Raw genomic sequence first — 27,593 nt, 5'->3', positions numbered from 1 at the left:
TGCTAAGGACACAAAAGTCAATTTCACTATAGTAACATTTCATCAATCATTCAATTATAAGATTGGTCCTTTCAAATGATGTATATTTCTATAATATGCTGTTTTGCCTTTTTTCCCAGAGCCAATTAGTAATATTATTTTGTCTGTATGTGAATGTGGTTTTATAATTATAGAGTGCAGTATGCCTGTCTCTTGCCTTTTTCAGAATGTTTTACATTTGTTAATGTGTTCTGTGATTTCATTAGTTCACTGGGCTGTCACATCACAATGATGGTTGAGGTTGCAATAAAATAAGTCCATAATTCCTTATTACATGAACTATTACATTATCAGTGTACTTATGCAGTTGAATTTTTGAGCCCAAAAGTAAGACTTCACATCTTCACCAGACTCATTAGAGTCTGCCCAGTGTTCTAGTCTGACAAGATCTTTTGGGATCCTTATTATGTCAACTAATGAACTAGCTATATTTCTGGGCTTCGAGTAATCCTCAAATTTGATTAGTGACTTATATTTATTTATCCAAATAATTATTTTTTAAACATGTTGAACAAAATGAGGCTAAGAATAGACACTTGTGACATACCACGAGATAGTGTACTTTAGGTTGCCATAAACCTGTCAACCAATCCATACTTTTTGAGTGCCTTATTAAAACAATGCTGAATTTACTAAAATATATAAACATTCAGCCCACATGTTTTCATCTTACACATGAAGAAATTTTCTCAAATGCCCTGTTGAAATGCATTTACAGCATGTCTACACCATTTCTCTATTTTATCAGGGTAATAAACAAAAGAAGTCAGATTAGCCAGATGTGGTCATTCAGTCATGTCTGACTCTTTGTGACCCCGTGGACCATTGCATGCCAACACTATGCCAGTGGGGTTTTCCCACATTTAGCCATGTCCAAAGAAAACATGCTTCAATCTGCTCTTTGAGTCCATCAATTTTCTTTTTTTTGCATATTAAAATTAAATTTATTTATTGTATTTAGTTTTCAGCATTGATTTTCACAAAAGTTTGAATTACAAATTTTTTCCCCATTTCTACCCTCCCCCACTCCAAGATGGCGTGTATTCTGGTTGCCCCATTCCCTAGTCAGCCCTCCCATCTGTCACCCCACTCCCCTCCCATCCCCCTTTCCCTTCTTCTCTTGTAGGGCAAGATAAATTTCTATGCCCCATTGCCTGTGTATCTTATTTCCTAGTTGCATGAAAAAACTTTTTGTTGTTGTTGTTGTTGTTTTTGAACATGTTTTTAAAACTTTGAGTTCCAAATTCTCTCCCCTCTTCCCTCCCCACCCATCCTCTCTAAGAAGTCAAGCAATTCAACATAGGCCACATGTGTACCATTATGCAAAACCCTTCCACAATACTCATGTTGTGAAAGATTAACTATGTTTTGCTCCTTCCTAACCTACCCCCTTTATTGAATTTTCTCCCTTGACCACATCCCTTTTTGAAAGTGTTTGTTTTTGATTACCTCCTCCCCCCATCTGCCCTCCTTTCTATCATCCCCCCTTTTTTATCTTCTTCCTCCTTCTCTCCTGTGGGGTAAGATACCCAATTGAGTGTGTATGGTATTCCCTCCTCAGGTCAAATCTGATGAGAGCAAGATTTACTCATTCCCCCTCACCTGCCCCCTCTTCCCTTCCTACAGAACCACTTTTTCTTGCCACTTTTATGCGAGATAATTTACCCCATTCTATCTCTCCCTTTCTCCCTCTCTCAATATATTCCTCTCCTATCCCTTAAATTGATTTTATTTTTTTAGATATCATCCCTTCATATTCAACTCACCCTGTGCCCTTTGTGTGTACATATATATATTTATATATACCTACATATATACATACATAAACACACATATGTATATATATATATATGTATACACACATATACATATATATATATGCATATTCCTTTCAACTACTATGATATTGAGGTCTCATGAATCATACACATCATCTTTCTATGTAGGAATGTAAACAAAACAGTTCAACTTTAGTAGGTCCCTTAAGATTTCTCTTTCTTGTTTACCTTTTCATGCTTCTCTTGATTCTTGTGTTTGAAAGTCAAATTTGCTATTCAGCTCTGGTCTTTTCACTGAGAAAGCTTGAAAGTCCTCTATTTTATTAAAAATCCATATTTTGCCTTGGAACATGATACTCAGTTTTGCTGGGTAGGTGAGTCTTGGTTTTAATCCTAGCTCCATTGACCTCCGGAATATCATATTCCAAGCCCTTTGGTCCCTTAATGTGGAAGCTGCCAGATCCTGTGTTATCCTGATTGTTTTTCCACAATATTTAAATTGTTTCTTTCTTGCTGCTTGCAGTATTTTCTCCTTGACCTGGGAGCTCTGGAATTTGGTGACAGTGTTCCTAGGAGTTTTCTTTTTGGGATCTATTTGAGGAGGCGATCTGTGGGTTCTTTCAATTTCTATTTTACCCTCTGGCTCTAGAATATCAGGGCAATTCTCCTTGATAATTTCTTGAAAGATGATATCTAGGCTCTTTTTTTGATCATGGCTTTCAGGTAGTCCAATAATGTTTAAATTATCTCTCCTGGATCTATTTTCTAGGTCAGTGGTTTTTCCAATGAGATATTTCACATTGCCTTCCATTTTTTCATTCCTTTGGTTCTGTTTTATAATATCTTGATTTCTCATAAAGTCACTAGCTTCCACTTGCTCCAATCTCATTTTGAAGGTAGTATTTTCTTCAGTGATCTTTTGGACCTCCTTTCCATTTGGCTAATTCTGCCTTTCAAGGCATTCTTCTCCTCATTGGCTTTTTGGAGCTCTTTTGACATTTGAGTTAGTCTATTTTTAAGGTGTTGTTTTCCTCAGTATATTTTTCAGTATTTTTTTGGGTCTCCTTTACCAAGTCATTGACTTGTTTTTCATGGTTTTCTTGCATCATTCTCATTTCTCATCCCAATTTTTCCTCTACTTCTCTAACCTGCTTTTCCAACTCCTTTTTGAGCTCTTCCATGGCCTGAGACCAGTTCATGTTTTTCTTGGAGGCTTTTGGTGTAGGCTCTTGCACTTTGTTGACTTCTTCAGGCCATATGTTTTGGTCTTCTTTGTCACCAAAGAAAGCTTCCAAAGTCTGAAACTGAATCTGGGTGTGTTTTCACTTCCTGGCCATGTTCCCAGCCAACCTACTTGACCCTTGAGTTTTTCGTCAGGGTATGATGCTTGTAGAGCAAAGAGTACTTTGTTCCAAGCTTGAGGGGATGTGCTATTGATTTCAGAGCTATTTCTACACAGCCAGCTCTGCCACCCCAGCACTCCTCCTTCCTCAAGAACCACCAACCCGGTCCTGATGCAAATCTTCAGCAGGCTCTGCACTCCTGCTCTGATCTGCCACTTAATTCCTCCCACCACGTGGGCCTGGGGCCGGAAGTAACTGCAGCTGTAGTTCTGTAGCATCACCTCCCCTGCTGCCCCTGGGGCAGTGACTGAACTGGGAACTCTGTCCCCTGCAGCTTTTCCTACTAACCTTCTCTGTTGTCTTTGGTGTTTGTGGGTTGAGAAGTCTGGTAACTGCCACAGCTCACTGATTCAGGGTGCTAGGGCCTGTCCTGCCCGGCTCCTGGTCTGGTTGGTCCTGCTGCCTCCCACGCTGAGCTCTGCTCCCCTCCACTCCGTGCGCCACAAACCTCATCCATCGACCGTCCAGGCTGTCCTGGGCTGGATCCCTGCTTCCCTCTGCTATTTTGTGGGTTCTGTGGTTCTCATTACTTGTTCTTAACATACTTATGCTGGCTCATAGCTACGATTTCATATTTTAAGTGATTAGTAATCACTGACAATAATTAATTCTTGATTTTTGTCCAAAGATTGGGCAACTCCTCTGTAATTTATTGATATTATGTCAGTTTTTTTTTTTCCAGAGACAATTGGGGGTTGGTGACTTCCCCAAGGATCACACAGCTAGGAAGTGTCTGAGGCTGGATTTGAACTCAGATCCTCCTGACTCCAAGGTCACTGCTCTATCCACTGTGTCACTTAGTTGCCCCTGATATTGGATCAATTTTTGAAAGTATGAAGATTTTTCCAAGTTCTCTGAGCATGAGTTGACTCATCTGTAAAATGGGGAAAATACTATTTGTATTACCTCACAGAATTTTTGAGAGGTTCAAAAGAGGAAGTTCATTGTCAATCTTTTTTTTTTTTTGGCTTTTTGGCAGGGCAATTGGGGTCAAGTGACTTGCCCAAGGTCACACAGCTAGCACATGTCAAGTGTCTGAGGCCAGATTTGAACTCAGGTCCTCCTGACTCCAGGGCCAGTCCTCTACTCACTGTGCTACTTAGCTGCCCCTGTTCATTGTCAATCTTAAAGTACTATAAAGTTGGCTGCTCTTGATACTTTCAATTCCTGAAGCATCACCAAAAATTACCAGTAGCAGTTAACTAGAGTGATTTCATAATCACATCTTAAAATTATTTCAGCACTATGAGGTATAGTTCTTCTGGGTGAAAATATTTGAAATAATTTGGATTTTCTAAATGTTTTCTTGCTATTTCTGTACCAATCCTGAGCTTCAATTACTTCTTAACCATGTGTTAATACATATCTACTTTCCGGTTTGAACTGTTTTGTACAAAAGGCAAAGAGTTAACTGGGGGGCAAGGAGGGAGGAATCAATGAAATAAATTTCTCTGATATTCAACATATGAAAGGAACTGGTTCAAATTTATAATAAGAACCATTTGTCATCAAATTGGTCAAAAAATGACCAAAAAAGGGAAGATGACAGTTGTTGGAGGGGCATTGGAAACACAGGCGCAGTAGTGGAATTATGAATTGATGTAACTATTCCATAAAGTAATTTAGAAATGTATTGAAAGTCACATACTGGGCATACCCTTTGGCCCAGACATACCACTGCTAGACTCAAAAAGATCAAATAAATAGGAAAATGATTCTTATTAACAAAAACATTTCTAACCATTCTTTTTTTTTTTTTAGCAAGGAATTAGAAATAAAAGGAGGGGAGTATGTGTCCATTGGACAATGGCTGAACAAACTGTGGTATATTAATAGAAGGAAATGTTACTGTGCCTAAAGAAATGATAAAAGGATAGCTTCATAGAAACATGAAAAGATTTGGAGAAGCTGATGAAGAGGAGAGTGAAGAGAACTAAGGAAACAATTTATACAGCACAAATCACATGGTAAAGAATGACAGTTATGAAAGATAATTCTAATCAGTGTAATAACCAATTAACAGTATAAGAGTAAACATACTGAAGCAAGCTGTCTACCTCCTGAAAGAGACATTATGGGATCAAATTCATCATAGTTGACCAAAGTATGTACTGATCATGTGTAAATATATTTATTTGTTCTAAGGTTTGGGTTTTTTTTTGTTGTTGTTGTTATTTCATTTTTTCTTTAATTTGGTAAAGGAGTGTAGCAATAATTTCTCTTCAAAATAGAAACAAAGTAATTGTAAATAAAATTCAGATTTAAAATAAAATAAAGAAAATAAAGTTCAGAAAAGAAAGAAAAGCAGTATAGCTTTGAAAGAAACCATTTATTGCTGTTGTTGCTATTCAGTTGTTTTCAGTCCTATCAGAAACCCCATTTGGGGTTTCTTGGCAAAGATATTAGAGTGGTTTGCTTCCTTTTACAGGTGAGAAAACTGAGGCAAACAGAGTTCAGTGATTTTCCCAGAGTCACCCAGCTAGTGTCTGAGACAGAATTTGAATTCAGGAAGATGACTGTTTCTGACTCCAGGGCCAGCATTATAGCCACTGTGCCACCTAGCTGCCCTTTTAAAACAAACTATATTCATAGATTTGTATAGCACGCTATTTTTGCCTCTTCTGATGTGTCTGTAGAAATACATTTAATTTTATGTCTGTCAAGTGCAGAATAAAACACACACAAATACATGTATTATATACAATATATATTTGTTGTTCAGTCATGTCCGACTCTTTGTGACCCCATTTGAGGTTTTCTAAGCGAAGACACTGGAGTGGTTTACCATTTCCTTCTCCAGCTCATATCACAGATGAGGAATTGAGGCAAACAGGGTAAAGTGACTTGCCCAGGGTCACAACAGCTAGTAAATGTCTGAGGCCAGATTTGAACTCAGAAAGGTGACTCTTTTTCTATTGCTACTTTAATCCCCAATTTTGAGTAATTCCACCATGCCTATTCTCTACTTCTATCATGAAAAAGCAAAAATCAGTGGGTGCTGCACTCAGATAAAGAATAGGTACCCAAATTCAAAATCACAGAGAATCAGAAACAGATTATTGGAGAAGCATTTTATACCTTAGATGTTAATGGAATTAAGCCAATAAATATTCAGGAGATCAAGGGGATTGTGGGACCTTCAAGTTTTAAATTTAAGAAGAGATAACAGCCTAACAGGAGTCATCTAGACAAATGAAAGAAGTAAAACTATACTTAGTTCACTATACATTTATGCCATGAATCTTCAAACATACCCTCAAAGGTACACAACAATCTTTTTATTCTTATCCTAATGATATCCTCTCGGTCACTTTAGCAATTGCTACAGTCCTTTTCTCCTCACAATTCCACACACCACCTCATTCCCCTTGACGTAACCCTACCTGATATTTTGTAGACAATGTTGAGACCGTCCAATATGAGTTCTGTCATCTTCCTTGTTCTGCATTTCATAGAATCTATCTTTACCTATACTCTCTCCTTCCCTTCATTCTTTAAAAATGAGGTCCCCCACATCTTTGGCCTTTCTAAAGCATCTGAAACTACCAACCATCCTTCCTTCTTGATACTCCATCCTCTTTTGGCTTCCGTGACACAGATTTTCCATTTCTCCACTCTGACACCAACTGTCATTCATTTTTCTTACTCCTCCTAAATGTGTGGGAACCTGAAACTTCTAGAGTAGAGCTTAACGCTCTAATTCCATTGTCAATTTATCTAATTCTATGTCTTCAATTTGAATACCCATACCCATCATTTCCAAATCTGTATTTCCAATCCTGATCTCTACTATCATCTTCTAGACTCAACTTTCTAACTGTCTACTAGATATATCTACTGCAGTGACCTGCCCACATCTGTCTTAATTTGCCCCCTGCCAAAAAAAAATCATCACATATATCTGATTTTGTTGATTTCAAGTGAAGTGCTCTACCCAATATGCCACTTAGCTGCTTTTCAAGTTTTCATATGCTCCTTTATGGTAGGAAGTGTGTTGTTTTTTTAAAAAAAAAAATTATATCCTCTAAGACCTGATAGTTCTTTAATAATTGTTCATTTATTTGAATTTTTAAAAAAAAAAAGTTACTTGAAGGTTTCATTCTCACCTTCCCCGCCCAGGGCATTATCACTTAATGGGTGGAGATATCAGATATTCATATGACTATCATACAAATTAGCATGCAGTATGATGTTAATGGTAGAGTAGAAACAAAGTGCTATGAGGTTTATTAAGAAAAGAGATTATTTCTAGTCAGTGGTATGAGGAAAATATTCACTGATGAAAGTGTATAAACTAGGCCTTAGAGGTTGGAAAGGATTTCAACAGGCAGAGACAGGAAGTTTCATACATGGGCAAAGCATAGTCTTATTGGGTGGTAATAGCAAAGACATAGAGGAAGGAAAGGGCCTTGGGAACAGCTAGTAGTCCAGTTTGGCTGAAGCAAAAATACTAGTGAGAATTGACATTAAAAAGAAAACTGGAGACATTGTGAAAATTCTGGAAAGCCAAACTAAGTAATTTTTCAGTAGGCAGTGGAGAGATAGTAAATATTCCTGAGCAAGGGAGTGATAGTAAAAGCTGTGGATTAGAATCATTGCTCTGGCACTAATGTGCTAGATAGATTAAAGGTGGGAAACACTGGAAATGAGGAGGACTTGAGAAGGTTATTTCAACAGTCTAGGTAAGAGGCAATGAAGACCTGAATTAGAATGGGGACTGTAGGAGAGGAAACAAGGGGAATGTTTCAAAGAACATTGGGGAAGGTGAAATTTATTTGATATGAAGAATAAAGGAATGAGACAACTCCCAGATTTAAATCCCAAGTAACTGGAAGGATGGTGGTAATATTAAGAAAAACAGGATCCAATGATGGGAGATGGGTTTGGAGGAGAAGTCAATTTTGGACAAGTTGTTTGAGACCTATACTTAATTTCAGACACTTTTTCCCCCCTCATTCTTCCATTAAGATTTACTAAAGCCCCACTTCAAAAAAATCGTCATAGATGATGGACAGCTATAAAATTACAGTTCAGACATGAATGAAAGTCTTTGTTTTATGTGGTTTCTGATTAAAGGCTTCAGATGGGTTAAGAATTCAAAATACCTAATAAAAAAAAACACTGTGGTTATAATAATACAGCTTTATACATATAATGTAGAAAACGTCCATTGGGCAGATATCTGACCAGAGATGTAACTACTGCTCATCAAATGCTTTCAGAGGCTCTCAGTAAACGTGAACATGGTTTTTGTTGCCATCCACAGGTTATTTTTCACTTTACCAGTAAATATAGAGGAGGAACACTTAGGTCAGGCTTAATCTCTCCGCCATCTTCCCACGTAAACCATGTCTCTTCTGTAACACTTAAGAGGGGGCCCTAATAATACTGAATCTCTATCTTGGCAGATACATTAATTTCAAATTCATATTAAAAATCATTACAGCAAGGTTCTGACTAGAACTTTCAAAGATTGGCTATGGTCCAGATCTGTAGAAAGATTCTTCTTTGTCTCTACCATTCTTGCCACCATGTAAACAGACTATGACAGGTCAATTAAGCAGAATGTTACAGCCAGAACTATTCTATTCCTGAGAATGTAAACAGGTTAAATATCACTGTCAAAGCAATTAAATGACCCATCTTCCCACTCCCAATACATTTGCACACCTGCAGCCATATTACATTGGAAAGAAACTCAAATGGACAGTCTCAGGTTCAAATAACCCAAGTCCTATACTATTGAGAGCAAAAAACCAACAAAGTTTGTTTTCATACTCTTTTAAAAGTGTGGCTTGCAAATTATTTTAATCAGTCTTAAGGCAAATTTTGCCATCAAAATTATGAATTAAGCCTCATTAGCCTGAGAATAACATTTAATAACTCAATGAGAAGAGGGTGTTCACTTTTGGGGACCATGAGTAATTACACAAGAATCAATAAAACTCTGAGACTGGCAAGACATGCCTGAAGCTGAAAAAAAAAATAAATCCTTAACATGCTTGCCATGAAGAAGATGTTTGAGATTCATTCTGTTTGGCTCAAGAAGGTAACATCAGGTACAAGGATCCAAGTTGCAAAGACACAAATTTAGGTTTGATGTCTGGAAACCTTCCTAACAATCTAAGAGAAGTGAGTGGTAGATTTCCCCTTGGAAATCTTTAAGCAGAAACTAGACAACTAGCTGTTGAATATGTTACAGTAGGAATCCCTTTCATATATAGGTTGAGCTTAAAGACTAAAGTCTCTTCTAACTCACAAATTCACTGATTCTCTAATTGTTTTAAAACATTGTTATAAACATGTGCTAGAGTTGGAAGAGCTATTAGAAATAACTGTTCCAACCCCTTTATTTTATACATGTTGTTATTTGTTTAGGCATTTTTCAGTTATGTCCAAATCTTGGTGACCCACTTGGAGTTTTCTTGGCAAACATACTGGAATGGTTTGCCATTTCCTTCTCCAGTTCATTTTACAAATGAGGAAACTGAGGCAAACAGTGTTAAGTGACTTGCTCAGGGTCACACAGCTAGTAAGTGTCCAAAGCTGGATTTGAACCCAGAAAGATGAGTCTTGTTGAGTCAAGGTCCAGCACTCCATCTACTAGGCCATCTAGCTGCCCCATTCTACAGATGAGGAAATTGTGAATTGTCTACTTGACAGACCCTGAGGCTGTCTATTTGTTTTTCTATCCAGTGTACGATGGCTACAAGTGTGCAGATATATAGGGGATGAGAGGATTCCTTATTTCATTGCTTTGTCAGGGATATGTAACCCATCTAAAGAGATGAAATTACCTTCCCAGTATTATATACTTATCCTAGTACCACAAAACAGAGATTAAGACACAGGCCTCTACGCTCTCAGTCTTGTGTTGCTTCCACCTCTCCTCATTTCAATATTAAAATTGACACTACCTTTGACAGGCTTTATTTTTATTTTTATGGAAGCAACTAGCTCTTAAAAAGAAAATAATACAATTGCCAGTCTCAGTCGCAGTTTAGACTTTTAAAAATGCAAAACAACATGCTATGTTACCCAAGACGTGATTGATCCACCAGCTGCTGTTACATATCTCATTATAGGCAGAGAGAAAAAAAATAACATAAAAATTTTGGTAATTCCAATCAGATGATCAAAAGAAAATTCAGCCAATGTGCTTAGTACATATCAGCAATTTAGAATCATGGACAAAATTTCAGGAGAAGATAAACCTACTAAAATTGCAAATGTCTCAAATTTGATATGTATCCTCATTGGAATATTGTAGAAGTGTTTTTTTTTTTAATAAAGAAAATCTCATTTGCACAACTGCAGACCTGCTTTTCAAGATTTTTGTATGACTATTGCCAATTTGAATCCCTAGATTGGAATAAATGCATAGCCATCTGTTCTGGTGGTGTAGCTGCAAAACCAGCCTCACCAAGGTAATTGTTTCTCATGCTACTGGTACTCACTGAAGGCTCTCCTTTGTTTCATCTCCAGTGAATAAATTAAGGTGAATACGTATCAGATTTGTAATATGAAGATAGTCTCAACGAAAATAAAAATCTTCATACCAAAATATATTTAACCCCTTCTGCCCTGGGAACCTTATCCATTTGATAACTGTAATGTGATTCCATTTTCTAGTCTCATCAATTTTTTTCCTCTGACACTAGCAGACAGATCAGAATATAACTGTTTACTTACCACTCACCATACAAAAAAGAGACATAAAGTAAAAAAGGGGAAAATATAATTGGATAATGAAACTAGATTTAGATTAACTTTATTATTTTAAGTGGGAAGTTATGTTACAGATACTGTCTTGGACTAGGGATAAAATCTTGTGAAATGAAAGTATGATCATAGCCCTTTCAAAAAGATTCTATGGAACATGAGGCTGTTCCATGAGATGAAGGGGATGCAGTCAGATGAAATGAAATGATGTTACATGAACATTTTATTTATTTGTTTTAATTAGAGCGGAGTGATGTAGTGGAAAAAAGAATCAGTGGATGTAGGGCAGGAAGACCTAGCTTGAAATCCTTACCAGTTTACTACATATGTGTAACCATGGCCAAGTCTCTTAAAACTCTCTGGGCCTCAGTTTCCTCATATCATAAATGAAGGGGTTGGATTAAATAAAATCTGATGGACACTCAAGTCTTAAATTAATCTAGTAGTAACAGGAAAAGGAGCACAGTTCTGAGTCAAGATGATCTGGGTTCAAGTCTCTTCTCTGACACATTATGGCTAGGTACCCTATGCATAACCTTTCATTGCCCCAGGAAATTTTCTAAGACTATGAATTGCAGATTAGCTACAGCCAGAGGGATCAAACACAGAGACCACCATTCCTTCCCTCCTACCCTCAACTCAGGTCAGCTTGTGGCCACAACACTTTGGAGTACTGTCTGAAATTAGAATAAAATGTAATCAGGAAATATTTAACAAAACAAATAAAAATGTAATCAAACATAGATAATATTAATATGTGGTTTTTTAAATCAATATATAGCCCTCAGGGATGCTTATGTATTGTTTAGTGGCCACTGTTTCTATGTGTTTGACACGGCCTAAATCAGAGAAACTGGACAAAAGCGAAAGCATTAAGTCCCTTCTTTAAAAAAAAAAAATAGAAGGCTGGAGTTTTGGACAGGGAACCAGAGAGGCAATACTTCTGATTTAAGTATTGCTTCTACTTCTGATTTAAGTATTGCCTCTCTAGATTGACCAGACTTCCGATATTGATTTTGAAATAACTGGCTGAAGCAAATGAAGCTTTGATTTAAAAGATAAAATTTCCATTATTTATTATGGAAATTGATTCTAAATGTTAAATTGACATTATTTATTAATATATGCCCAAGACAAATGAGTTTTATAGCTAAACAATGAGAGTCAGTGCCAAAATCCATTTCCATATATCAGGCCAATCCAGGACAAGTTATCAATAACATACAAATAAAGAATAATCCATTTAGTTATTTAGGGCCAACTTGTCTATAATCTTTACCTCCCATCAAAACCCAACTAGCCTTAAACAGTGGAGAGTGAAGTCACTGGGTAACATGAAACTTCACTAAGGGGGACAAAGTTCCATGACAATTCTTGAAGGCAAAATATGGTTCCCAAATGAAAATTCTAGGTAAAGTAGTAGGGAACTCACCATGTAAAAATTGCACAATTAAATACTTCTATTAAATGAGAGTTTTGCTAAACTCCTGCCCTAAATAGCTTTAATATCATATAAATGCTATAGTTGTCTCTGCTACTATCACCATTCCCTCACCCAATCTCTCTTTATGTGCAGGCATTAATTTTAACTTATCACCATATTGTCAGTGGCCTAGAGTATATACAATTTAGTGAACCATGTCACTTCTTTGACCACTTGTTAGTTTACAATCAGAGAACTTGGATTCTAATCCCACCTCTAGAACTTATTACTTTTGTCACCTTGGGCAAGTCACAGTCTCCTTGGATCTCAGTTTCCTCACTAGTAAAATAAAGAGGTTAGACTAATTAATCTTAGCGGGCTATTTCAGCTCTAAATCTAGTTTACATTATTAGATTTAGTCAGATAAGTAAATGATCTATTTTTTTTCTCCCTCACTCCCTCTCTTCCTTTCTGAAATGCAATTCCATGGCTAGAGAAGTAAACTAAAGCCTAGGCAAGGAAGTATAATAATCAGATTATTCAGCATTTTCTTAACAGTGTTCAAATACTTCAACTGCAAAATTAATTACAAGTAAAATACTGCAGACTATAGATTGTAGTTCAAAAGGGTATGACACTTAAACAACCTTTTCAAATAGTATAGAAGCTAGTGTCTCTTTCAAGTAATGAGAAGAGTCATCTGTTTTATGAAAGGATCTTTCTTTCTGAAAAAATATTTTCCAAGGTGATATGTCAGCGTAGGAGAAAGGCATTAGAGGAGTGAGGGAAACATAAAATTTATTATAACTATAAAGCATATGAAAAATTTCACATCAGCAAGGGAATATACTCCCTTCCCTTTACCAACTCATTTCACCCCCTGTCCCTCCTTCCAATCTGGCTCTCTCCCTAACAGTCCTTGACAATTGAACGTAAGCCATCCGAAGGGCTAAGGATCATTTCAGGAGGCTATGTCCACTTTCCTAGTTTTGAGACAAGTTTATTTCTCAATGATCTTCAAAACTCCTTTTGATCTTATCTTCTAAAATACCACCCTCTCCTGTTTCCTCTATACATTGAGTTACTTTATGCAGTTTTCTCTTTTTCCCAGTAGCCAAAGAACCTGTCCATGGTGTATTGCTTTTAAGCTACAACTTCTGACTTATTTTGGCTCCACATGCTTATGCCAATCTGGATAAAACCAAACTGCTTCACCCATGTATGTACCCAAGTGCTTTATCCCCTCAGTTCTAGATTCACAGCTCTCCACATGTATCCTATATCTGTGTCTTCAAGTTCTGAATATCTGAAGCTTATCTGGTACAAGCAGCATTCCGCCCACTTTTGTGAATTATTATCTTTACTGCCATTACTACTAATAATCAGCATTTACATTTAAGATTTTAAGTTTACAAAATACTTTACATCTTAAGTCTTTGGATCATCCTTCCCCTTGACCTACCACCCCCCCCCAAAAAAAAACATTTTGCAAATAAGCAATCTAAGGGACAGAAAGAAAAAGTGAATTGATTAGGATCACACAACTAGCAAACATCAGTGATTTGAGCTCAGGACTTCTTGCTTCCAAGTGAGGCACTCTGTCCATTACACTACATAGCTTCTTTGTTTTTGATGATCACTTTTTTCCACCAGAACTTTCTTCTCTACCTTCAAATTTATAGAGGATTTCTATAACTTGGGGGGCACTCTACTTGACCCAACATTCTTCTTACTGAAGTTAGCTGTCAATTTTAATTGCCTGTCTTCTCAAATAATGGTACTAGAGATCATCTCCCCCCCCACCCCATGCCTTAAAACCCTGAAACAGGCTGACATAAGTCAGATATGTGAAGGGAGCTAGTAGGCTTTCACAGTTGATTTTCTGGAGTGAACCTCATCTTCATGTACTCATTCAACTGAGAGGTGAAGAGAATTCAAGAACTTGCATCTACTATTTGATGGAAACAGAGCAGAGGGAAGGGGAGGGAGAAGAAAAGAAAAGGAGGGGAAGTGAGAGACAGAAGGGAAGGGAGAGAGGTAGGAAGAAAAGGTAGGAAGGGAGGAGATGGGAAATAGAGGACAGGAAGGACTGGGGTCAGAAAGAAATTGAACTGCTAGAACAAACTACAGCCTCAAGACTGAAAAAGTTAGTATGCATGTATATGGGAAGATCTTTCAAGGCTTCCAAATGGATGAAATGACAGAAACGATTTTTTCAATGATGTTCTGATTATAAAGGTACAGAATTCTCCATCAAGGTTCTGCAGATGCTATTTGTAGGTATTTTGCTGATTGCATCAGACCCCCAAACAAAACAGGGTCTCATTGTCAGGTTAAGCAGGGTGGGACTTTTTTACTGTTTTCTCTTTTGGACCACTTATGTAATCAAGTGCCTTTGATGAGGCTGGCCTCTGTTTCTTTGATTAAATTGGGAGTCTTTGATGACCTGCTTACCTCAAGGGAAAGCCTAGTTTATATGGGTTTGAGTCACATGGTTGTGAAACCGTTTGATCCCGAAAAAGGTATATAAACTCAGAGGTTAGCATTTTGTTTGGGGCTCTCACTTACTGGAAGTGTATTGGTGTGGAGACTCTGGGTAGCCTTTAAGAAGCACCCCCCAAGCTGTGAAGAAAACCAAGATGTTGGTGCTTCTCTTTTTGGTACGTGATGTCTTCATCAGACAAAGCCTGTCTGCTGCATTGTGCTATTTGATCTGTTAATATTTTCTGTTTGTAATTTCTATTTGTTTTATTCTGAAGTTCAGGGTGCTGGCTTTTCCCCCTGAACTAAGTGGATGTTATATGAATGTTTAACTAAAGTGAGATTATTAACCCCTTAAAGTTGCTTTCTTTAAAATAAGCAGATCAAAGAACCTGTGTTGGCAGCTCCTGTTGCTGGTCTTGCTGGGTTTCGCACCCCTACAGCAGCTGCTAGCCACATTATTGTTACAAAAAGATATATCAGTAAGGCAAAATTCATGACCTCTGAGAGGACCATGGGCATGCATGAAGGGTTCAGAATCACAAAGTATAAGGAATTCTCTAGGTAGAAGGCAGAGGAAGTATAACATCTATTTAGACTCTAAAGGATCAGATTCAAGGACCAATGCCCCCAATTTGATATTGTGGCAATAATATTCCAAAACTGATAAGCCAACCCACTACAGTAACAAGGAGATTATAACAAAATATTATAGCAGGAAACCAGGCCATACTTGTGCTTCCCCTCGATGCTAGAGGATGCTAACTCTCTCCTCTGCATTCTCTCCTGCAGCTCTGCTGACTCTGAGTTCCTTGATCTCCACAACTCCCTCTTCTGTTCAGCACTCTCCACTCTGTACACTCTGGATGCTGGCCCTCTGCTTCTGAATCCTGCTGCTCTCTGCTCTGCTGCTTCCAGTTCCATTGTATCTAGTTCCACTCTCAGTCCTCAGTTTCTGCCCTGCTGCAAGTTCTGTTCTCTCTTTTTATATAGTCCTAGATGTCATTTGATTGACTCAAACTCAGGCACATATCATTGGCTCAGGTCTTAGCAACTCCCCTTAGGGTCCTGAGGGCTTCATGCCTCTCTCAAACTAACAAACTAGTCTGCTTACTAGCCTGGGTCCTCACATCTAATTAGTGGGCAGGGTGTGGCCCTGTCTCTAATCAGACTTCCCTTTGTTGGCCCCACCTAAGCCTATTCAATGGGCAGGAAAGATCTTTCACTTATTGCTTTGACTTTAACTCCTCAATGATATGCATGGGCACACTGAAATAACGGGAGTAGATGGTTATTGTATGCTGCTCAGATTATGCGCTGATATAATATAAAATTATGCTACTTCCTCCATGAAGCCTTCTATGATTCCCCCATCACTAAATCCTCAATAAGAGTTCCAAAACCTCATATAGCACATGATTAAAAAAAATGCAATTATCATGAAATATTCTTCCTGCCTATCTTCCCATCTTATAATTCCTGGCCTCCTTCAAAACTCAGTTCAACCTACACCTACAGAAACCTCTTCCCAGTCCTGTAGCTGCTAAGGCCCTCACCTCCATGATTACTTGGTAGTTATTTCACATATATCACACACTTCAGGCAAGTATTAGCTTTTTTTTTTTATAATTGTATTCCAAGTGACTATTAGCACAACATCATAGTAACAGCTTAACACAGGCTTGCTAAGTGATTGATGTAACACTGTGCACTGTAATTGTCATTGATAATGGTTCTCCCCATTTTAGACCATTTGCTCTATGAAGGCAGGGACTATGTTTCAACTAAACTTGCTGTTTTCCCCAGCTCCTAGAACAGTGCTCACAATAGCTTTGAATACATTTTACTAAAGTGAATTCTAGAGAGATGCAAATTCAAGCTGCAGCGAATCACTGATATTTATCTCACTTTTTCCAACGGTATTCTTTTTAAAGAGGATTGATAGTCTCAAAATGAGAAGGAAGCTCAGAGGCCCAAAAAATACCAAAACAAGAATGCTGTCTAAAACATGTATGATGAGTGACCATTGAACTTGCACTTGAAGATTTCTGTTGAGGGGGAGCCAAATATCTTCTAAGGCAAGCCATTCCACCACTCCAGCTAGGTCTAATTGTTAGCAAGAGCTTTTCTTGAAGAGATTTACTTGTTGATATTTCTGTTCTAACATCTATGCCTGAGGTTATAAAAATGATCACAGTAACTATGAGAAAAATGCTTTTTTTTTCCTGAAAGAAATGATATTGAGAGAGGATATATGGAAGTTCTAAATAACTTTGATAAGATTTTTTTAAATAGCCATGAAAAGAAGTTTATAATTTTTAATCATTTGAAGATAATAATCCTATGAAGGTAGACATTTTAAATATTTCTCCCAAGTAAATATATGCTTCCTCAAGAAAGACATTATACAACTGAGTAGAACTTTTTTGTTAAATATTTTAAAAGTTTATCTTTAAAACACACTCAAAGTAAGAGAAGAAAATTAAAAGGGAATAATATTTTAGCAATATTTGTTTTATTTTCCTCTGCAACTGGTATTTCTTATCTCTTATTTCAATATCTGTGATAAAAGTGATAGTGTAAAAAAATAGCCACAGAAACAAAGTTGTAAATCTTACATTTGCCTTTTTATCTCATAAGTTTCAAATGAAACTATTGACATAAACAGAAAATTAACATGATATATGAAATTTATCTTTATCAAAATATTTTTTAAATTAAATTTGTATGTGAATATTTCCTGTTACCAGGACAAGTCACAGGAGCATTTAAGTTAGAGTCTTATCAAAATTTTAAAGAAAACTAAGTACCTATGCTACAAAAATCATTCTCAAAATTTACATTCTACCAGATTCCTTTTATGAAAAAATATAGTAGCAAAGGAAGCGAATTACAGACAAATATTAATAAGGAATATCAATCCAACAATTTCAAACAAAGTCTTGGCCAAAAAAAAATTTACAACTATTTAAAAAACTGAATCCTGTTACTCTCACTAAGCTGGGTTTTATCCTAGTAATAGAAGCAAAAACAATACATGCCAAACCACATTATTATATCAATAGATGTAGACAAAATCCTTGCCAAAATACATTTATTTATGATAAAAAAAACTTTCCAATTTTAGTTATGAAGGAGTCTTTTAAATGTGGTTGAAAAAGTATTAATCAACTCTGCCCTAAGGGCTGTAAATCCATGCATACCCTTTTGCCTAGCAATAACACAAGAGATAAAAAAAGGAAATGGACATATATGTACAAAAATACTTATAGCAGCTTTTTTTCTGATGGTAAAGAATTGGAAATTGAGGGGATGCCCATCAATTGGGAATGGCTGAACAAATTACAACATGTAATTATGACGGAATACTGTGTTTTAAGAAATGATGAGCAGGATGTGATGAGAAAAATTTGGAAAGACATACGTGAGATGATGCAAAGTGAAATGTACTGTGTGCAAAGTAACAGCAATATTGTGAGATGGTCACCTGTGAATGACTTAGTTATTCTTAGCCGTACAATGATCCAAGACAGCTCTGAATGACTTGTGATGAAAAATGCTATCCATCCCCAGAGAAACAACTGATTGTATCTTAATACAGATTGAAACAAACTTTTTTTTTCTTTCTTTACTTTTCTTGAGGCTTTTTTTTTTTTTTGGTGTATGTTTTCTTTCACAATATAATATGGAAATGTTTTGTATGACTACACATGTAATAAGTTATTGCTTGCCTTTTCAATGGAGAATGGGGGCTGGGGAGGGAGGAAGGAAGAGAACTCAAAAGTTTTAAATTCAAATGTCAAAAATTGTTCTTACGTGTAACTGGGGAAAATAAAATATTAAATAACTTTTTTTAAAAAAGCTAAACAACTGCCATCACTGAGGGAAAAAAAAGTAATGCTGTGAAAAACCCCAATAAATCCTCAGTAAGGCAGCACAGACCTCAGAAATGCTTGGCACCTAGAGGGGCTAATACTAATTCCCTTACAGTCAAATCTGAGTTTCTTGAAGTTGAAAGAACTATAAGACTTTTCTTAAAAAGCAGCTGCTGACCATTGCTATGATGAAAAATACCTGTCATAGGCAAAACAATACAAAGACTGGAGTAGTAAAGACTGAAAGACGTCATTTAGTGATGGCAGTCACTTTTTCATTTAAGACCATATTTTTAAAAATACACTGTCATAAAGAATTCCAGATGAGCCTTAAAATTATTCATTCATTAATTTATTGATTTATTTAGGGGAATTGTTACAAATGGTCAAAGGTAGGGCTTTTCCTTATATTCCAATTGCTAGAATATTTTTCTGAAAATTGCCTCATACTCTTTAAAATATAGTTTAAATATATGTGCATAAATATAAATATGTTTTGCCTATCATACAATATACACATATGAAAAAGTATATACACATAATGTGCATTAAAAAGGAAAATATGCACCCAAAATGAAAATCTTGCATCAAATTTAAAAGAAAAAAAACTAGACACTTTTCCCAGTCAATGAAGTAAATAAAAAAGAATGCCCCCTTGCCAAAAATAGCAATATCAGATGTGAGAAGACAATTCTTCCCATTTTTCCTCCTATCTGACTGTTCCTTTTGTTTCCTTTGCTAACTCTTCATCTATGCCATTCCCACTAACTATAGGCATACCCCAGGGGTCTCTGTCCTGGGCTCTCTTCTCTTCTTGCTATATACTGTCTTAATAGGTAATTCCATCTGCTCTATGGATTTAATTATCATTCCTATGTAGATGATTTGCCAGATCTATATATACATCCACACTATCTCTCCCATGCTATAGTTTCACATCACCAACTGCTCGTTGGATGTCTTTAACTGTATGTCACACAAACATCGCAAACACAACAGTTCCAATAAAAAGTCATTATTTTTCTTTCTCATCAAACCCTCACCTCTTCCTAACTTCTTTATTACTGTCATTGGTGCTATTTATTTTCCTCTCAGTCTTCCAAACTTGCAAATTGGGATGATCTTGGATTCCTCACTCTTTGTCACCACACATATATTCAACCTGTTTCCAGATCTTATCTTCACCATCATATGTCTTTACATTTCTGCAGCCACTATCCTAGTTCAGGCCCTCGTCACCTTCTGCCTGAAGTATTTGATGAACCTTTTAAATGGATTCTCTCTTCATGTTACTCCGCCTTCTAATTCATCAGTTACTCAAGTGACAAAGAGATTTTCTTGAAGTGCATGTGTAATGATGTAACCCACCCCACAAACCATCAATAAACTATATCTTCCCATTGCCTCCAGTATCAAATTTAAAGTCCTCTGCCTGGCATTTAAAGTTCTTCACAAATTGTGACCTTCCTATCTCTAGTTACCTTCACACATTCTATGATTAAGTGAAACAGATTTACCATTCCTTATGCAAGACGCTCCATCTTACATCTACTGCCCTGCCTTTTAATATGATATGCCCCATACCTGGAATGGACTCCTAGTTTTCTTCAAGATTCAGCTCACATCTGCAGAAATGTTTACAGAAGCTCTTTTTTGTAGTGGCAAAGAACTGGAAGCTAAAGGGGTTCCCATAAATGAGAGAATTTTGCTATATGAATGCCAATAGAAGACTTGTAAGAAATGATGAAATACACCTTTAGAGAGATCTGGAAAGACTTGTATGAACTGATGCACAGTGAAGTAAGCAGAACAAAGAAAGCAATTTATAACAGCAACACCATAAAATAATGTTAAAAGACTTAAAACAAACTATGATAAACTCACTGAACAACTATGGTTCCAGAGGACCAGTGACTAAGAATGCTATTTATACTTCCTGACAGGTGATGGACTAAACATGAAGAAACACAGAAACACACACATGTGTACGTATGTATAGGCATGCATACAAAATATATTTGTGCATATTTGCACACATGTACAAGTGTGTGTGCATGTGTATGTACACACTACACATGCATACATGTGTGTACATGTGTGTATGTATGTGTATATATACGTATGTGTGTGTGAATTTATTTTACTTCACTTAAGACATTTCTTAAAATGTTCTCCCCCATATATACAGCATTGTATATATGGCAGGCAGTTGGGGATAAAAGGGAGAAAATAATAAATACTTAATACTTTTTTTGTTTTTGTTTTTGTTTTTTGGCAGGGCAATTGGGGTTAAGTGACTTCACACAGCTAGTAAGTGTGTCAAGTGTCTGAGGCTGGATTTGAACTCAGGTCCTCCTGACTCCGGGGCCAGTGCTCTAGTCACTGCACCACCTAGCTGACCCTAATATTTTTTTTTTTAATGAAAAAACATTTATTGAATTCCTACTAAGTTCCAAGTGTTATCCTCAGTACTGGGGATGGATGACAACTACAGAAAGACAATCTATGGTCAAGTTCACACTTGGGGGGGTGGGGAGACAACATATTATTAGAGAGTTCAATTTCTAGGTAAATGAAAAGACTTTTAAAATTTCTAATTCCTAAAAGTCATAAGAACACGCCGGAGGAGCGGATTGCATGTCCCAGACTGGCATCTTTAGACGGCAGTCTGAATTAGTTTATAGGTAGTTTGGGCTAAGAGTTGAGCAAGTCAGAGTTCTATTGGATCTGACAGTGATGAGGAATCTACCTTTCTCTTGTTAGTAGTACATGTGAATAATTTCTACAGTTGTTTAGAGAATGTTTATAGTATAGAATATAGTATTTTGTTCATATTATTGAAGAAAATTAAAATAGCACATAGGAAAACAAAGATAGCTATGGAAGATGCTACAACACAAAGGTGGGGGGAAGGGTAAAGAGACTTATTTGGAGATTACATTGCAGGATTAAAAACAGCAACACTTTAAATTTCACCATCTGCGAAGTATTGAGTCTTCTCTCTTCTTTCTAGTTGCTTCTCTGGCTAATCTTTGAGCTTCAGCATTGCCTTCAGCTTTTGAACAAGCAGGTACATACTTCCACTCAACATTCATGTCCCGAATCATATTGTCCAGCTTAGTGAATTGGTCTTTGGACAACATCTTCATCTTCAATTATTTTCCAGCCATTTTCTTTCCAGTTGTGAATCCATTCATTCATACATTTGATGATAAGTTGATTACTGTGTGCACAGTGAGTCTGTCCTTACTTTGGGCCTTTGCTTGCTCAATCACTTTGGTAGCTGCTTCTAATGATGCTCTTTGGTTTGTCTGTCATCCAGAATATGTGCCACTTAAATTTAGATTATGGTCTGGTCCCCAGTAGACACCAATACCTCCTTGTGCTCCTTCTCTTCCATTATTTTTGCAGGCATCCTTGACATACTCAGTGCTAGGGTCTGATACCTGGTATGGTTGCCCATACAGACTTTCAGAACCTCTAGTCTGGCAGCCATACTCATAGTTCCTTGGATTTTGTTTCCAACTCATCTCCAGTCTCTCCAAAGGGCTAGCTGCTCTGCTCTCTGACCGCCTTCTCTCTCTCTCCAAGCTGCAACTGCCCTTAATATTTTATTAAAATAATTTAATTTTAAGAAGCCCAATCCCACTTTCTGAAAAAGGCCTTTCCCAGACCCACAGATGCTAGTTTCTTTGCCCCAAGGTTATCTTTGATCTATTCCATATTTTTCTGGTATACACCTACTTATTCTGGTATCCTCAAAGTCAGGGACTTTTTTTTTTTACCTTTCTTTGTAACTCCAGTACTCAGAATAGTGACTAAATTCATAGCAAACAATTAATAAATAACTTGGTAACTAATTGGCTGAACACTGCATATTATCAGATTTCTTGATGTTATCTTGCTTATCTGTTCCCCCCCTCTCCATTATGAATGATCATGGGTGAGTGAGGGTGTGTGCTGTAATGGGAAATACAGCTGATGAAAAATCAAAATATGTCAAAATTATTCATTTAAAAACAATTCAAATTAAAAGAAAGATATATTGTAGAATCATTAAGATTTGTGTCCAAATCCTGACTCAGAAACTTAAAGGCTGTGCAACCACATGCAAGTAACATGACTCTCTTGAGCCTCAGTTTCCATACCTGTAAAGTGGAGATAATAAAACTTGTCATACCTGTCTGACAGAGCTATAGTGAGGCTCAAATGAAATAATATATGTAAGTTCTCTATAAATCTCCACTCTGTTCAATAAGGGTCAAGATACCTCTTTGCTGATAAGTGTGAATTAAACTTTATTTTTTATTTTTAGTTTACAACACTCAGTTCCACAAGTTTTGAGTTCCAAATTTTCTCCTGAATTAAACTTTTTACCGTATGGTGATATAACAGGAAACCTCATGGCAGTCTTGAGAATCCAGTTATATACTCAGGGTTGGGCTGGTTTGGGTAGTGGTCTAAACATGAATATACAGCTAGGACATTAGAATTCTAGAGATAGAAATGTAGAAAGTGTAAGCCTAGAGGGTGGATTTATAATTGCATTATCCCTCCAAAAGATTAAAAGGATAGGGAAGATTGGGGACCTTCAGGTAAGAACCAAAGTCCTGGAATTATTAATTCATTCATAAATTCTTTCATTCAAGTCACATTTCACCATGCCCTTGCACTATGCAGGGAAGAAGTACAGCTTTCCAAATGGAGAAATAAAGGTAATTTATGATGGATCAAATATAGCAGGCCAGTAGCAGGAGATAAACAGGAGATTTCTAGCATCAGGTTTTAAGAACCCAAAGCATGAGTAAAGCGAGTTTGTATGTGGAGAACGTGGTCATTAGTAATTTAGGTAGGGGAACAATGAAGAAAACACAACTGGGAAATTGTAATACGTAGCAAAAAACTCCTTTCATTTGAAATGAAACCACCAAGGTCAGAGCAAGATGAGAAACAAGACATATTTGATATTGCACCAGTAAGTTACTGATAAATGGTTCCTTATATTCCCTTCTTGGGTAGTGCAAAGTTCAGGGCTGGTTTCATCCTGTAAGTAAGACCCTCATGTGCTTAATTATCAGGGACACCAGGCAGACCATTAGTGTTGGGTTTCAATTTTTCATTTCATACTATCTATATGTATTGGTGTGTGTGTGTGTGTGTATATGTGCATATACATATACACATATGTGTGTATTCATATACATACACACATACATATGCACACACATACATATTATATTGTGCATGTGTATATGTACATATTTATATATGCAGACACATATACACACATACACAATATACATGTGTATACATGGATGAGGGGTGACTTGCAAGTCCAGAACATCTCACATTTACAAAGAAAATAAATCTAATTTGTAAATTGTTGCTTCATTGCCTTCTCTGCCTTAGGGATATTTAGCTTGAATAAGAAAACATTGAATTGGGTGTATGATTGCTGTCTACAAGTATTTCAAAGACTGACATGTGGAAGAGGGATTGAACTTATTGCTTGCTCACAAAGGCAATAGGTGTAAGTTGCACAGAATCAAGTTCAGATTTCGCATAAGGATGGGGGAAACCTCCTAATAATTAGAGCTGTCCAAAAGTGGAATGGATTTCCTTCAGAGGTAGTGTGTTCCTCTTCATTGGAGGTGTTCAAGGAGAGGCTGGATTATAATTGTCACTTATGTTCTAGTGGAGATTTCTTCTGGGAATGGGTTAGACTAGAAGGTTCCTGGAGTCCCCTATAAATTCTGTGATTATCTTCTCACTCTCTTTTCCCCCTCAATAGCAAATTTCTAATTTCATGGTAATTTATTAAAAGTGGTCAACAGACCCAGACTTTTTAAAGGACTTGTAAACACAAATAAAATGAGCTATGCAATGTGATGTGTCTGCCAGCATAGGATAACCTTCAACCTCTACCTCTGCTTACAGGCAGGACTAAAGCTAGAAATGACAGATATACAACTTAGTCTTAAGAACATTCAAGGAATGAAAAATCTATTGCCATCCTAAAGAACTGTGTGTTATCTAGTGAAAGTGTGAAATCATGACTTATTTTTTTCCAGTCTTTAATCCCAATTCCTACTTCTTCATCTAAACCCATTTCTCCTTATTCTATTCTTGATAAAGGTTAAAAAAATAGAAATTACTTCCTGTATGATAACCTTTTTCACACTTGAAAGCTGCTAGCTTTCTATCATTTGCTTCTTTCACAGGGGTCTCTTATCTAAAACTTTTACCATGCTTCTACCTCTTCTTTGTATGCTTAGAACAGCTCATATTTTTTTATTCGAACTGCACCGTGTGCTTTGTATTCTCAGCTCTAAATGATCCTTTTGACTTGGTGTCCTCAGAAAGTTTATGTGAGTATCTCTTTATAACAAGAATTTTTAACCTTTGTTTCTGTCATGGACCACTACTTTGGGAGCCTGGAAAAGCACATGAAAGACTTCTTAGAATATTTTAAATATATAAAATAAAATGTAGAGGCTTTGAAAAGAAACCGAAAGTTATTAAAAGTAAAGCTGTATTTTGAATCCACATTCATGAAACTCTTGAAATTTGTCCACAGTGAAGAGCCTTTGCTCTATAGTATTATCCACAATAATGACAAAAATATTAAATGCTACAAGAAATTACCAGCACTTGATGGTCTGCATCTAGTCTAAAATAAATTAAAAAGCAAAATAAAACATTATGCCCTCTTAGATATGAGCCCCAATTAATTGTATACTTGTTTAGAAGTAGAGTGACAAATCATGTAGTCCTAGTTCATAGATTATTTCAAACTCCAAATATATCTTTATCTATTTTTATTTAGCTATTTGTTTAGACAATTATATTTGCCAAAGAAAAATTAGTTTAGTTAGAAATTTTTTCTTCATACCTATTGGATTAATTTGCAAAAAGAACACTAATCCAGAATGAAATGTAGATGTCCAAAAAGAAAAAAAAAACAAACTGCTGACCAAGTGTTATGGTGCCACAAAGAAAATGCTTCACCTTCATTCTTATTCCTGTGTTGCTGAATAGAATTGGAGAAAATTGCAAAACTGTGCTTACTAAGTCTACTACAAATGTGTTAAAAAAAAATTCACCTTCTTAATCTCTTTAGATACTGTCAACCCACCCTCTTCTCCTAAATACTCTCTCCTCTTTATGTTTTTATAACACCGTTTTCTCATGGTTCTCTGCCTGCCTGACCCTTACTTCTCAGTCTCCTTTTCTAGTCCTTGATCTATGTCCCTAGTCAGTATCCACTAACCACCAGTGTTACCATTTATGTTCTGAGCCTTCTTGTCTTTTCCCTCTCTACTTTCTTATTTGATGATCTCATCATCTCCCATGGATTTTATTGTCATTGTTATACGGTTGAAACACAAACACACACAGAGCCCTACTTTCTCTACTGAGCTACAGTCCTGTATCACCAACTGCCTTTTGGACATCTGGAACTAGATGTCCAACAGGAATCTTAAACTCAACATCTCTAAAACAGGTCTCATTATCTTTCCTTCCAAACCCTCCCCATCTTTTCAATTTTCCTATTACTTCTGAGGATACCACCACACTCCTAGTGAACCAGGCTCACAGTCTTAGAGTCATACTTGACTCCTCACTCCCATTCATGCCACATATCCAAGTTCCCAAGTCTTATAGTCCCTACATTCACATCTCCCATATACATTCCTTTTTTTATATTTATACCACAACCACCTCAATGCAGACCTTCATCACCTCATAAATACATAACCGAAGTAAACTTCTTGATCTTTCCCCATTCCAGTCCAGCCTCCATTCAGCTGACAAAGAGATTTTCCTAAAGTGCAGCTCTGACCATATTACTACCAGCTAATCAGTAAACTCCAGTGGCTCCCTATTCCATCCAAGATCAAGCATCGTTTTCTGTTTGATATTTAAAGTACTCCAATATCTGACCCAGTCCTACTTTTTCTAGCATTCTTTTGCACTCTATGATCAAAATGCTATCGCCTAATTGTAATTCTTCACACATGACATTGAACCTTTTTATTTTTTAAGGGCTGCCCTCATGCCTGGAATTCTCTATCTCTGTTTATCTTTGCTACTTGTCTTCTTTCAAGACTCAGTTCAATTTCTGCCTTCTGAAGAAGACTTTTCTGTTCTTATCCTCTTCGCACTCTACCAATTCTTCACTTCCCCCCACCCTCTCCCCCCCACCATTCCCTCTGAGATTATATTTATACTACATACATCTTGTATGGATCTCATTAGAATGAGAACTCCTTCAAGAAGAAACTGTATTTTTTGACTTTTTTTTTCTCCACCCTTAGCAGAGGGCCTAGCACATAGTAAGCACTTTTTGACTGACTGTCTTATTGAATGGTTGCACAATCACAGTGAACTTTTATTTCTTTGTGCCAGGCAACACATTAATGGAAAATTACACTTCTTAAGTAATGACATCTTAGATTAAAACAAATTATTATGCGGTATTTGAAAAAAGTAGAAGCAAGTCTCTTGAGGTTGCTCTCACCCTCCGCATTAGATTTTTATTATCTCTTAAAGTAATCTTAACATGATTCTAGAAAATGAAGCATGGATGATCATTCTAGGACCATAACAATGACCTCTTTTAATATGCTTCTGGAACTTAAAATTAAGAAAAATCTGTTTGCTATGATTGTTACGAGAGAGGAATCACAGAGGAGAAAAAATAATAGCAATTCTATAATGTTAAAAGAAGGGATCCTGGGGAGATCATTACTATGCTAATAAGAAAAACTTTCAACAAGTTCATTCATGCTCAACTTTTCTTAATGATAGATTTTTTTAATTTGCATTGTATAAGATTTTAAAATCAAAAGGTTTAACCCAATCTTCCTAT

Source organism: Trichosurus vulpecula, chromosome 4, assembly GCF_011100635.1.
Source record: "Trichosurus vulpecula isolate mTriVul1 chromosome 4, mTriVul1.pri, whole genome shotgun sequence".
Classification (NCBI taxonomy): Eukaryota; Metazoa; Chordata; class Mammalia; order Diprotodontia; family Phalangeridae; genus Trichosurus; species Trichosurus vulpecula.
This window is presented reverse-complemented; position numbering follows the sequence as displayed.